The sequence below is a fragment of the Bubalus bubalis genome, chromosome 7, assembly GCF_019923935.1.
Source record: "Bubalus bubalis isolate 160015118507 breed Murrah chromosome 7, NDDB_SH_1, whole genome shotgun sequence".
NCBI classification, from domain to species: Eukaryota; Metazoa; Chordata; class Mammalia; order Artiodactyla; family Bovidae; genus Bubalus; species Bubalus bubalis.
The window spans coordinates 23,450,902-23,466,089 of record NC_059163.1 but is presented as its reverse complement, the minus strand read 5'-3'; positions in this window follow the sequence as shown (position 1 = coordinate 23,466,089).

Here is a 15,188-nt window from a genome sequence, read left to right as displayed (position 1 = left end):
TGTGGCTCAACTGGTAATCCGTCTGCAATGTGGGAGACCTCAGTTTGGTCCCTGGGTTGGAAAGCTCCCCTGGAGAAGGGAAAGGCTACCTGCTTCAGTGTTCTGGCCTAGAGAATTCCATGGACTGTATAGCCCATGGACTCTCAAAGAGTCGGACACGAGTGAGCGACGTTCACTCACTTTTCCCCCCACTCAATGCTTGTTTCAGCTACCTAGTTGTGTATAGTTGGGAGTTCCTTATACTATTTCCTGTTTTATTTTCCATTGCTCCAAAATATCACAGTTCATTCACCCATTGAACTGTTACTGGCCATTTGTATTATTTTTAATTTGGGAATGGTATGAATAGTGTAACAAAATGTTTTGGAGCATGTTTTTTGTTGACACCTGCACATTTACCTAGGACTATAATTACTGGGTCAGAACAGACTGTGATGTTCAACTTTTGTATGAACACTGCCAAGCCTTTCGATATGGTTGCTGTACATTTTCATCAACGTTTGGTATTTCCCCATCTTTTTCATTTTAGCCATGGCATAGTGGGGGTGGGGGGGCTGGAGTGGAGTGGAGGGGCGGTTGGGTGGGGGGTGGTGGGAGGGTGGTAGTATTATATTGTATTTTTATTTTGCATTTATCTAATGTGAAGTTGAGCACCTTTTTTACATGCTTATTAGTCATACATTTTTCTTGTGAAGTGGTTGTTCAAGTCTTTTTTTTTTCATTTTTCTATTGGGTTGTGCGTATTTTTCTCAATATTAAAGAGTTTAAAATATATATATTCTGAATATAAATATTTTGTCAGAGATATTTATAATGAATAGCATCCTCCCCTATTGGTTGATTTTCATTCTCTTGTTATTTCTGACATCAAGTAGGAACTTAAACACTGTCTAATTTTCCACTTTTAAAATTTCATGGTTAATGCTTTCCATGCCCTGTTTAGGAAACTTTGTTAACTCCAAGGTCACAGAGACATTCTTCTGTGTTTTCTCCTGAAAGCTTTATTGTTTCACATTTTAGGTTTAGATAGGCAATCTATTTGTATATGTTGTGAGGAAGAAGTTCAGCTATTTTTTGCTTGCATGGATATTATATCTATCTAGCACAATTTATTGAAAAAAGTCACCTTTCCTCCACTATGTTGCATTCCTGCCTTTGTCATAAATCCTAAATTGCATTTTTAAATAGACTTAAAAAGTTTTATACCACCTTGATGTAGCAAGATTTGGGAGTACTGAATAGTGCAAAGAAGTCACATTTTATTAGTACCACTTGCATGTAACATGACTATAAGCCTTAGAATTATCTATGTACCTTATACAATCTTCCTTTCCCATTTCCTGGCATATCATTACCTGGACACTCAAACATCAGAATGTATTCTGTTGTGATTAGGTAGTCTCTTTTCTTATAGGTCATGGTTATACTCTAACTTATCTAGAAAATGTGTGCAGCATTCTTTCCAATAAGGATTCATACTCATTTACTAGTTAAAGTAATCTAGAGCCATGTGGTTTGTGTAACATAGCTTGAATAACTACTATTTTTTGTTGTAATTTAATAATTAGTTGTTTTATTGATAAATTTTTAAGATTTATTATAATATTTTTTTTTGATTTTTTTAAAATTTTATTTTATTTTTAAACTTTACATAATTGTATTAGTTTTGCCAAATATCAAAATGAATCCACCACAGGTATACATGTGTTCCCCATCCTGAACCCTCCTCCCTCCTCCCTCCCCATTCCATCCCTCTGGGTCGTCCCAGTGCCCCAGCCCCAAGCATCCAGTATCGTGCATCGAACCTGGACTGGCAACTCGTTTCATACATGATATTTTACATGTTTCAATGCCATTCTCCCAAATCTTCCCACCCTCTCCCTCTCTCACAGAGTCCATAAGACTGTTCTATACTATAATATTTTACATCCTTGATGTTTTAAGTGACTCTATCCGTTGAAAAATTACTTCCTGGTATTATTTCTGTTCATAAATTTCTCTTTTCTGTTATACCTCACTCTGTGAACAAGGATGTTTTCAGATGACCTTTCTCTAAAAGCATAATGCAGAGAGTCTACAGTTCTTCTACAATAGGTTCTTCCTAAAAAACATGGACTACCAGAATTTGAGTTCCTTGTGTTCTTCTGTAGGAACATTGTATCTTTACTGGACTTGCTAAAGTATAGGCTTGAAAAATGGGGCAGATGTGACAAAACAGATCAACTAAGAAGAACTCAGAACTCACATATCAATTATGTATCCATCACCTGTGTTGTCATTACTTTTGTTCAGGGGTTCCTTGCTGGCTCGTGGTAAAGAATCTGCCTGTCAATGCAGGAGATGAGGGTTCAATCCCTGGGTCAGAAGATCCCCTGTAGAAGGAAATGGCAACTGATTCCAGTATTCTTGCTTGAGAAATCCCATGGACAGAGGAGTGTGTTGGGTTGCAGTCCATGGGGTCGCAAAGAGGTGGACATGACCTAGCAACTGAGCACATGTGTGCATACTTTTTTTTACCTTTTTCATTCCGTAGGCCATGAACCCAAGAAGAAGAAGGTCTTTGCTGCTGCTGCTAAGTCGCTTCAGTCGTGTCCGACTCTGTGCGACCCCATAGACAGAAGCCCACCAGGCTCCTCCATCCCTGGGATTTTCCAGGCAAGAACACTGGAGTGGATTGCCATTTCCTTCCCCAATGCAGGAAAGTAAAAAGTGAAAGTGAAGTCGCTTAGTCGTGCCCGACTTTTAGCGACCCCATGGACCACAGCCCACCAGGCTCCTCTGTCCGTGGGATTTTCCCCACAATAGTACTGGAGTGGGTTGCCTGTGAGAAGAAGAGGCACCCTATGAGTCAGTAAATTTTGTTTGTTATTTTGTTTAATCTTGAATCTGAGAGGTAACAACACAAAGTTTTCAGAGGCAACTAGTTGGATCCAGAAAGCGAAAGTGGCAGTTACTTTGGCTGTAGTGTGAGCCAAAGCATTTCCCTGTGCAAGTCATTTAGAGAACAAAACCCTTTATGGCAGCAATATGATAATGTATATTAGTAGTAGTAGTAGTAATGCTCAGTTGTGTTTGGCTCTTTAGGACGCCATGGACTGTAGCCTGCCAGGTTCTTCTGTCCAAGGGATTTCCCAGGCAAGATTATGGGAGTGAGTTGTCATTTCTGCCTCCTCCAGAGGATCTTCCAGACCCAGGAATCAAAACTGCATCTCCTGCATCTCTTGCATTGGCAGGCAGATTCTTTACCACTAGCACCACTTGGGAAGCCATGATAATGTATAACAGATCATAAATGAACAAATAAATGTTTTTATACTTACTGAAGTGATGAACTCTTGTTTCCTTCATTGTCCATAACCATAAATAAGACCAAAAATAATAAATTCAGTCATGTGGGTAAGCAAGAATAGACAATAAGGAAGAATTTCTACTTTCCCATATTGCTGCATATTCTAAACCCATCTTTTTCTGGCCATTGACCAGGCATATCTACCTAAAGTATGAGGTCAATAGTTTGGGGGATAAAAAGGTTTTGCAGTTAATAATGGGTTTGAATAGTGGGCAGGGGCTGTAAGACAGTCATGAAACTCCACTTGTATTGAAGTGGTAACAAACAGGTTGAGTTTAATATGAGCCCAGCCTTCTCTATTTGCAGAGAAGAATACAATTGCATATTTTAAAGACACATTAGAATATGTCTTTAGGAATGCTGTGACCATGTGGGGAATAGCTAAGTCAAAGAGATCTGGACAGAATTGACTCATACTAATGAGTGGGCCAGTCTTTGTCTTCATGAAGCTGTGTTCATACCTAAAATAGTTTCTTTTTCCTCACAACAAAAAATATATAGACATACATTACCAAGAAGACAGTTCTATGTTTCTCTACAAGATTTGTTTAAATCAGAAAAAAGACAATTTGGCTTCTTGTGACAAAGATCATGGCTCTAGGATGTTCATTTAAACACGATGCAATAGAAGCTTTGGGCTTCTGAGGTGGTGCAGTGGTAAAGAATCCACCTGCCAATGCAGGAGATGCAAGAGATGTGGGTTTCATCCCTGGGTTGGGAAGATCCCCTGGAGGAGGAAATGGCAACTCACTCCAGTATTCTTCCCTGACAAATCCTATGGACAGAGGAGCCTGGTAGACTACAGTCCATGGTGTCACAAAGAGTCGGACATGACTGAACACTCACATACACACAAATAGAAGCTTTGAATAGAAGCATATATGATATGCTAGGTAAGCAATAGCTAGCTATATCTAAGAGGGTGGACATTTGTGAAATTCAAGTGAGTCTTGGGACACTGAAATTAGTTTTTATCCTAAAAGATGACCTCACTCCTATTGGTATAAACATGTCATGTCCTAAGTAATGAATCTGAGACAGATGTCACCATGCATTTTTAGAGGCTTTGTAACATACGGTCTACAAAAGTGGTAAGATTTCAGTGAAGGAGTAGCTAACAGGTCATCAACATCTTGAATAAGGGCAGAGTTTCCAGTATGTAAAATGTTGTCCAAATCCCTTTCCGAATGTGGAAGATCAAACAAAACCTTTCAACATCATCTCAAGGAATTTGGGTCAATGTGAATTGCAGGTCTATATGGTTCTTGGCTTGTACTGGAAAAGCAAGCAAATTAGAACAAAGTTCCACGGCTGTAAAATATTCAGAAGTATGTAGGAAGCAGGAGAGGATAGCAAGGGGACAGGGTTGGGAATGATGGAAAAAGAAGGTAATATCGTAGCATGCAGTGCTTGAAGATCTTTAACCTTAAGATTATTTCTGTTAGGTTTCTTGCAATGCCAAGTGGATAGAAATGTTAGGGATTCTTTTTAGGCATTTTATTAAAGTCAGTGGATGATTCAGCATTGTAATTGATTTGGACTGTGATATGTAAGCAATGCTTATAATGATCGATGTGTCCACAGGCAAAAAGCCTGGGAAGACTTCAGAAAAACATAGCATTTGCTTTGATTTTTTCTTATCTCTTCAGATTTGGCTCAAATATCCTCTTTTTTATTGATTCCTATCCTCCTGGGAAAATGAACTACTTTCTTATTTGTGTGCTCCTCTCAATCTTATCTATGTTTTATGTGTATCATTTATTTTTAGTTTCTGTCTTCTTTGTTTCTTGAAGATATGACCCTATCTTATGGAAATAGTTTTCTAGGAACTAGCAAATTATCTGCCACATAGTAGGTCTTGAGTGGATGCTTATATAATGAATATGTAATTAGAGGTATAAATATATTAAGACAGGCTAAGTAAATCTTTTCTTTGTGCAGTCTAAATAAATTGTATGATTATAGTACATATTTTTGTGTAATGACATCCATTATTGTTGCTTAAGTGTGTAATGAGAAAACATGACAGTACTTATGCTGCATCAGTTTCTATACTTAGCATTATTTTCCCTAACCAACTACATTATGTACCAAATGCTCTAATGTCTAGGCTACTCAGAGATATGCAGATCATTTTCATTATGTAAAAGAAAAGTAAATTGAACATAATTTAGCAATCAGTTTACAGCTCTAGATTTCTCTTTCATGCTTTGGGAAGTGGGTTGGTCATTGTCTATTGTACTAATGTTCATTTTGACCCCTCACCCATAAACCATGTGTCTCAGACTTGCTTTCCAACTAGCTTCCAGATAGATTTGGTCCATAGGCGACCTGGAAAGGGGTAGGTGGACGGAGGTGGGGGAGAGGGGGGGATAGGAGAGGCCAGAGTATTTGTCCCCTACTAGCTGATCCTCGGGTGCCATCTTTCTGCAGTGGCTGGTTTCCTCTGGGCTTTCAGCTCCCTGCTAGACAGCCTCTGCTTTTCCATCAGGCAATCATGGCTTCTAGTCTAGGGTAATAAGACTTCCCCCTTTATCCCTCCAGCTCCAGAATTGGTAGTGGTTTCCTGCCTTTGCTAATTTTTTGATTGCTTCACCATCCCCTGTTGGATTCTCAGCTCTTCCCATCACTCACTACCATGCATTAAATTGCCTCAATTTAAATTACCTGGAGTGGTTTGCTGGCTGGTCCCTGACTGACAGAAATTGTAGCAATCGACTATGTTTTTAAGGTAAATTTAAATTTTATGTTATTTTTCTTTGTCTGACATATATTAGCTAAATACTGAAGCCACTTAGAATGATAAGGTGAAATACTCGGAGACAGTCATGGATTCACTGTTCTCAGATATGAGATGGGAGGACCTCTTTGCTGCTGCTGCTGCTGCTGCTGCTGCGTCGCTTCAGTCGTGTCCGACTCTGTGCCACCCCAGAGACAGCAGCCCACCAGGCTCCCGTCCCTGGGGTTCTCCAGGCAAGAACACTGGAGTGGGTTGCCATTTCCTTCTCCAATGCATGAAAGCGAAAAGTGAAAGTGAAGTCGCTCAGTCGTATCCAACTCTTAGCGACCCCATGGACTGCAGTCTACCAGGCTCCTCCATCCATGGGATTTTCCAGGCAAGAGTACTGGAGGGAGGACCTCTTTAGATTAATAGAATTCCTGCTGGCAGAGGTACTAGAAACCTATTCCATCAGTTCCACATTATTACCATGTAAGTGTCCCAGTTGTCTCTAAGTACCATTAGGAAGTCAAGCACTATAAGGGTTTGGAGATTGTCAGAAGTCACTTGTAGTTAGTATTGTGTCAGCAGCAATTTGTATGCAAGCTTATAAACATCATTTGATGGAAATAGAAGTGGGAGTGAAGAGTGGCAGTAGAGGAGTAATGACTAGAGAATAGCTGATTTATCTAAAGAGAAGAGCTCTTTAAGAAATCATGCTGGACATAGTGAGAAGAAGCTTGACTTTCATTCTTGATTCAAGTGTTTCTTTAGCTGTGATTTTGGTCAGGCCACAGGAGATTTTTCTATTCTCCTCTAGAGGATAGAAATCTGTATATCAACCCTGCTACTTTATTTTGAGAATGAAATGGGATAATGTATGTGAGACCTTGTTGCAGTAGACTATATGGAATAAGTTATTTTGAAGCCCTGAAAGTCCTGGCTGGTAGATACACTGAGGAGAACAGAAAATTGAGACAGGATGAAGGAAATACAGCAGATGCAGAATGACAGACATTATGAATAGGTTTCAAAATAATTAGAATAAGAAAAGTAATACTGGATTGACAAAAAAGTGTGAGAATACTAGTCCATAGGTTTTGAAAGGATACAGGAGGAAAACCTAATTTATCTCACATTTTCCCATTTAAATCTTGTAATATGTTCCATTGTTAGTTATAAAACTAGCCTTTTTTAAAACCTCACTGACATATTTTATTCCTTGATCCCTTTGGAGCAGTGGATATAACCAAATGCTCTCATCTGTATTGTGAAGCAGGAAGTAGAGTGATTAAGTAAGAGAAATAAAACTACTTGAGAAATTAGTCATAGAATTTTACAGAGAACTGAGGATGCCAAACTCCTACATAAATTGCTTTTGGTTTCCTGGTATACAACTAGTTGCCAACATTTATAAATGTCATTGCTTTGTAATCTCCATGCTGCATGGTCTGGTCACTTTGAAAGTAGCTGATTTAATTATTATTGTGTGTGTGTGTGTGTGTGTGCAAGAATTCAGCTGCTTAAAGATGGAATTTTTCCTCAAACTCAAGGGGCTAATAAGCCTTCTCAATAATTATCTATGGGGACAGCTCAATTTTAATTTTCTAATGTTTTTTTCAAAAAGAAATTTTAACAACCATGCCAAGTGTAGTTTTATCTTTGGGTTGAACCACATGGTATGTTAAATCTTGTCTGGTTCTAAAATTCTGTGACTTTAGTCTAGTACAGATGAATTTTGCTGGAGGAGTGGGCTAGTAGGAGTCAAACAGGAGAGGGATGTGGTGACATGAAACTGTGATATGAAATTGAAATTCACTAAATGAAAATAATTTCTTCTAACCTATCAGGAATAACTATTCAAATGTTTGCACCAAAAGGGGAAAACTGAATAGATAATCTTTTTCTCCTTGTTAGTGAAAAAATTTTGTAGTAAATAATCTGCTGTATTTTTCAAACCGCAACAGTAACGTATAAACAGGACCACCCTATTTACAACCATTTCTTTGGTTCTAGGCTACAATTAATTTGTGAAGTAGAATATGTTAGAAATGTTCAATAATTTAGAAATTCTTTCTAACCAATTATGATAATTAACACTTTGTGAAATCTGATTAAGCATCACTTTGTTATACATGATGAGTGTGTAAGAGACATGAGTATATCTACACAAAGTCTTACTGAGAAGTGTAACTTCTCATAACTCTAGGACTAATAATTGGCTTTAGCTACTGTTGTCATCAAATTCAGGACTAGCTTTGGAGAAGCAGAATTAGATTTCGAAAAACTAGTGTAAAATCAGAGAACTGGCTTACCTTTCAATATTTCACCAGGAAAAATCATAATTTCAGGTTTGATGAAGTTTCTCAGGACTCTTTGGTAATTTCCCTGATCCACCATTCAAGATGTGTAAGCAAAACAGCTCAATATTAGGAGCATAGGTTGTATGTTTCAACTGGGTAAATAATTCATCCCTAATCAAGTTACAAGTTTAACAATAGTTTATGATTCAGTTTCTCATTAATTCAAGAAATGTGAAGCATATTTAGAATTTTTTCCTCTCCCTCAATTTTCTACCTCTGTGTCTTCCTCTCTCACTGTTATTAGCACTTGGGTTTTTCTCAGCTTCACTCCCCCAACACAGCACAGATTGAACATGCAAAGCACACAACACAGAAGAAAGATGACACCTGGGTCACTAGTCTCCTGGCTCACTTCGCTGATCTGCCTCAACTGCCATCACTAATTAGGTTGAAGAGATGATGACGACCATGGCTGTTACTGCTGTTGCTGTATTTAAATGCACTTGGAGAGCCACACATAATTTTTTTCCACTTGATGAAATTATTACTCAATTTCTAATCTAGGAAGACAAGAGATTAACTTTCTAGAATTTGAGCACCTTTTTAAAGGATTATGTACTCAGTGGTGAGTTATGTCTTCCATTTTAAAAGAGTGTTCATAACATCTGCAGTTTGATAGATAACAAAATAAACACTCAGATACTCACTGCAGAACCTAAGAAATAGGTTAATGCCAATACCATTGAAACCACTTTTATAGTCCTCTCAAACATCTTTCTTCCCCAGAGGCAATCTCAACCTTAAGTATATAACATGAACAATTCCTCATTGATATCTGTCCTTAAATGACATATTATTTGATTTTTCCTATTTTAATAATTGTATTAGTAAAGTTGTAGTGTGTATATTTCTGATTTGCAATTTTTTTGCTCAACAAGTTTTTGAGATTCATCCATGCTGGTATATTTTATTTAATTTTATCATGGTCTACTGTAATGGGCTTCCCTGGTGGCTCAGATGGTAAAGAATCCACCTGCAATGCAGGAGACCCTGGTTCTATCCCTGGGTCAGAAATATTCCTGGAGAAGAGAATGGCAACCCACACCAGTATTCTTGCCTGGAGAATTCCATGGACAGAGGAGCCTGGCTGGGTCCCATATCTTTTGGGACCATGAGGTCCCAAAGAGTTGGACATGACTGAGTGACTGACACTTTCACTTTTTCACACTGTAACATTGTATGACTACACTGCCTTAATTTATTAATTCATTTGCATTAATTTATTCATTTGCCAATTTATTGACTATGCCAAAGCCTTTGACTGTGTGGATCACAGTAAACTGCAGACAATTCTGAAAGAGATGGGAATACCACACCACCTGACCTGCCTCTTGAGAAACCTGTATGTAGGTCAGGAAGCAACAGTTACAACTGGACATGGAACAACAGACTGGTTCCAAATAGGAAAAGGAGTACGGCAAGGCTGTATATTGTCACCCTGCTTATTTAACTTCTATGCAGAGTACGTCATGAGAAACGCTGGGCTGGAGGAAGCATAAGCTGGAATCAAGATTGCCGGGAGAAATATCAATAACCTCAGATATGCAGATGACACCACCCTTATGGCAGAAAAGTGAAGAACTAATGAGCTTCTTGATGAAAGTGAAAGTGGAGAGTGAAAAAGTTGGCTTAAAGCTCAACATTCAGAAAACTAAGATCATGGCAAATAGTCCTATCACTATGGGAAATAGATGGGGAAACAGTGGAAACAGTGTCAGACTTTATTTTGGGGGGCTCCAAAATCACTGCAGATGGTGATTGCAGCCATGAAATTAAAAGACGTTTGCTCCTTGGAAGAAAAGTTATGACCAACCTAGATAGCATATTCAAAAGCAGAGACATTACTTTGCTGACAAAGGTCCCTTGAGTCAAAGCTATGGTTTTTCCAGTAGCATGTATGGATGACAGAGTTGGACTATAAAGAAAGCTGAATATCAAAGAATTGATGCTTTTGAACTATGGTGTTGGAGAAGGCTCTTGAGAGTCCCTTGGACTGCAAGGAGATCCAACCAGTCCATCCTAAAGGAAATCAGTCCTGGGTGTTCATTGGAAGGACTGATGTTGAAGGTGAAGCTCCAATACTTTGGCCACCTGATGTGAAGAGCTGACTCATTTGAAAAGACCCTGATGCTGGGAAAGATCGAGGGCAGGAGGAGAAGGGGATAACAGAGGATGAGATGGTTGGATGGCGTCACCGACTCAATGGACATAGGTTTGGGTGAACTCTGGGAGTTGGTGATGGACAGGGAGGCCTGGCGTGCTGCAGTTCATGGGTTGCAAAGAGTCGGACACAACTGAGCGACTGAACTGAACTGATTTATTTGCCACCCATAGACATTTGACTTATTTCAAGATTTTTGTTGTTTCTTGCTATTACAAGCTGTTATTTTTCTGCATATGCATAAGAAATATCAACAGACTTAGAGATGTAAAACAGCATAATTTGTCACAGTTTGTGAGCCTGAAGTCTGGGCACAGCCTGGCCCAGTTGGTTTTCTTTGCTTAGGATCTCATAAAAGCAAAATAAAGGTGAGGGCTGCAGTCTCAGAGGCACACTGTCTTCTTCCAAGCTTATTTCAGTTGTTGTTGCAATTTAGTTCTTTGCAGTTGTTAGATTGAGGTCTCCACTCTCTTGCTGCCTGCCAATTGCAGACCTTTATCAGGTACAGGGACCACCCCTCCTTCCCTGGCATGTGAACCATTCAACAATATGACATTTTGCTTATTCAAGGCCAGCAAACTTAATATCTTTAGTTTTGAATCTTTTCTACCTCTTGTCAAGGCTCCCTGATTAGGTCAGACTTACCAAGAGTGGCATTCATTTGAATTAACTCAAAGTTAACTGATCAGAGACATTAATTACTTCTGTGAAAGCCTTTCTGTCATATCACATAACATAACCATAGAGGTGATATATCATCATATTCACTAGTTCTACTCACACTTAAGGTGAGTGCTTTATACAGGAAACCAGAGACTGGAACTCTTGGGGGCCATTTTAGAATTCTGCCTACCACACAATTCTGTACGTGAATCATCTTGAATATGTCTCCTTGAATATTTTCTACAGAAAAATAAATTTTCTGTAATTGTAGACTTTTTTTAAAAATATGTTTTCTACCTCTTCTAAGTTTGGCTGAACTGTTTCAAAATGATTTTACCATACGGGGCCGCATTAAGAGAATTTCTTTTGTATACACGCTCAGTAACAATTCGAATTTACCAACTGAGCTATCAGAGTTATGCTTTGGTTTTTTGGCCCCAAGGCATGTGAGGTCTTAGCTCTCTGACCAGGGATCGAATCTATAGCCTCTACATGGGAAGGCAAAGTCTTAACCACTGGACCATCAGGGCAGACCCCCTAGATCATTTTTTTAATTGATATTATAATTCATGAATTACATTTACTAAATCTTTCTTACTAAAAACTTTAATGTATTAATAATATTCAGTGAACTCATTAGATTATCTTACTCTTTTAGTAATTTATAGGTTTTAAAATTTTTTCTATGAGGACAAATGTGTCATTTAACTAATAAAGACAAAATTTCCCCCTTTTCTATCCTGTTTGGTATTGCCTTTTCATGTCTTATTGAGCTGGGTATGTCCTCCATACAATGTGAGTAGAAGTAGTAATAAGCATTATCTTTATGATTTTGGAAGTAAAGCTTTTTTTAATACTAAGCCATCAAGTATAATACTTACTATGTTTGGGTGGATATCCTTTATCATTGTCTTTGTCTTCACAAATTGATGTAAAAATTTAAAGGAATTCTAACAAAACCTCAATAGAGACTTGGAGAAATTTGACAAGACGATTGTTAAATGTATATGAACAAACAAAACATTCAGAATAACCAAGATATCACTGAAGAAAAAGAAAAATATGGGGGGACATGACCTACCAGATACCAAAACTGCTCATCAGAGATAAAGAGGGCCACTTTATAATGATAAAAGATCAATTCATCAATAGGACAACAAGATAGAATTTCACAGGTTTATGCAACTAACAACAGAGCTCCCAGATGTATACATGAAGCAAAAACTGATAGAACTGAAATAGTTCTAACTGAAGATTTCACTGTCTGATCTCAGTAACTGATGAAACATACAGACAGCAAATCAGTAAGTATATAGAACACTTGAACAACTGCTGCTAGCAATCAATTTTAATTGAATTTATGAAACAATTTATCCTCAAACAGCAGAATTATAGTGCACATGGTATAGTTACCAAAAGAGGCCATGTTCTGGGCCATAAAACAACTCAATACATTTAAGAAGATTTAAATTGTACAATGTATATTCTCTGACCATAGTCAAATTAAGTCAGAAATAAGTCACAGAAGATACTAGAAAATACCCAAATATTTGGAAACTGTACAGGATATTTCTAAATGTCTTATGGGTCAAGGAAAATATTACAAAGGCAACTAGGCAGTATTTTGAATTGAAAGTTTTACTACTTAAAAAACAGAGATGTCAATGATATTTGTAATGTTATTGCTAGATTGGGTGGTGGGTTCACCACCCAATTTTGCTTTGTTATTATTCTTTAAGGCTTTAACATATGTTACATATATACTTTAGTTTATTAAAATCTTACAATTAAATGATAAATGTAAGTTTGTCTAAAATAAACATATGGAAGATACTCTGAAGAAAGACTGTATAGACACAATTTAAAGTGAATTTGGTCTAGATATATCCATATGATAAATTTCAAGCTTTAAATAAAGAGCACATTAAATCTCAGGCTACCTTACATGAAATTACTTGGTTGTTAATTGTTGCTGCTTTACTTCTAAAAACATTTGACCTTGAATAACACTTAAGAACATACCACATCCTATGCTTGTTCAAGTTCAGGTTCTCTATAGTCTTTGTTGGGCTTCCCTGGTGGCTCAGAGGTTAAAGCGTCTGCCCGCAAAGTGGGAGACCAGTGTTCGATCCCTGGGTCGGGAAGATCCCCTGGAGAAGGAAATGGCAACCTGCTCCAGTATTCTTGCCTGGGAAATCCCATGGATGCAGGAGCCTGGTGGCCTACAGTCTACGGGGTCGCAAAGAGTTGGACAGGACTGAGCGACTTCACTTTCACTTTCATAGTCTTTGTTAAAGAACAGAAAAGGAACATATGTGCTCTGTGCAGTTGCTTGTATCATTAGGGGAAAAAAAAAAAAAAAAATCCACAGCATCTGCAATTCCTTGTTTAATTAGATCCTGAAGCAATGGCTGCAGCTGAGCCATTTATTGCTTCTGCAAACCAAAGCCAAAATAGGGAAGATGTTTTTCTGGAGATCACTTTTGAAAGGGGAATATGATGGTAACAGCATAGGTGGGACAACTCTGAGAAAGGAACTTAGGCTGACCTCTGCTGTAATGGCAACAACTACAGAGAGGCGGCATGTTCAGCATCTGGCAGCAAGGCATATGCAAGTGGGGACCAAAACTTACAGTGACATAAAAGCAGGAGAAACTCAGACTTTACTACAGTGACCAACCAAAGGATAATTGTCAGTAAATGTCAGCTCCTGTTTCAGTTTTTATCTTAATATGAATAAACACTTTCATTCTTAAGCCATATTTCAATTTAATATGAGCTATTTTTTGGAATTGTGTATAAAAATTTTTCCTGAGGTACGCTCAATACAGGCTTCCCAGGTGCTAGTGGTAAAGAACCCGCCTTCCAGTACAGAAGACAGAGATGTGGGTTCAATATCTGGGTGGGGAAGATCCTCTGAAGAAGGAGATGGGCAACCCACTCCAGTATTCTTGCCTGGAGAATCCCATGGACAGAGGAGCCTGAGGGTTATGGTTCGTGGGATCCTGAAGAGTCGTACTCAACTGAAGGGACTTAGGACAGACAGATGTTCAATAAAAACACAAATTGAATTGTTGCCAGTTTATTAGATTTTCCCCTTGAAATGAATGGTTACATGTTTTCTGTTATTCATAATTTAAAATTATTTTTGGATAAAAAAATACAGCCTTCAGATACTAGGTTGGACCAAAATTTTGTTGAGATTTTTCTATAATGACAAAAAAATCCCAAACAAACTTTTTGGCCAACCCAAGAGCCATTCTTTCCCCAGGCAACTATTTACCATAACAAAATGTTGCTCAAAGTTGTTATATACATTTTCTTAGTCCTTGAAGATTAAAGTGTAAATAATCCTTCCTTCTCAATGTTGATAAACTTGTTTCTTAGATTCAAAGGTTGCTTTTTAGAAAAGATTATATCATAAAGCATATATACATAAAAACATGTATAGAGTGTTTTCACTATTGGCTGTAAAACATATCTTTAAAAACTTTTAATTTTCACGGTCCCTCCGAAAAACGACATTTTTATAATATTAAATGGGACCAGGAAAGCATGTCAGATTTATAAAACTGTTTGTTCCCACAAAACTATAAGAGTGGAAGGCTTTTAAAAAGGGCTGGCATAAGGCACTTCATTATTTTGAATGCCCGATTAATGTTCATAGTTTTCCGTTGCTCACTTTTATGTGGGGGTTGGTCTGAAAAGCAGTATATTATGCAATGGTTTTGTCATGTATCAGGGATGATATTAACAGTCTAATGCTAAACAGGTTCTGAGGAAATGAAGAGGGAAAAAAATGACTTACTATATTTACCCTGAAACAAGATTCAATCTGCCACTGTATTTAATGCTATATTTTTCATTATCTCACAAGCATATGTTGAAACCACTACAGATGATGAAGTTAGCTGCTGGGCAGAGTTATCATCA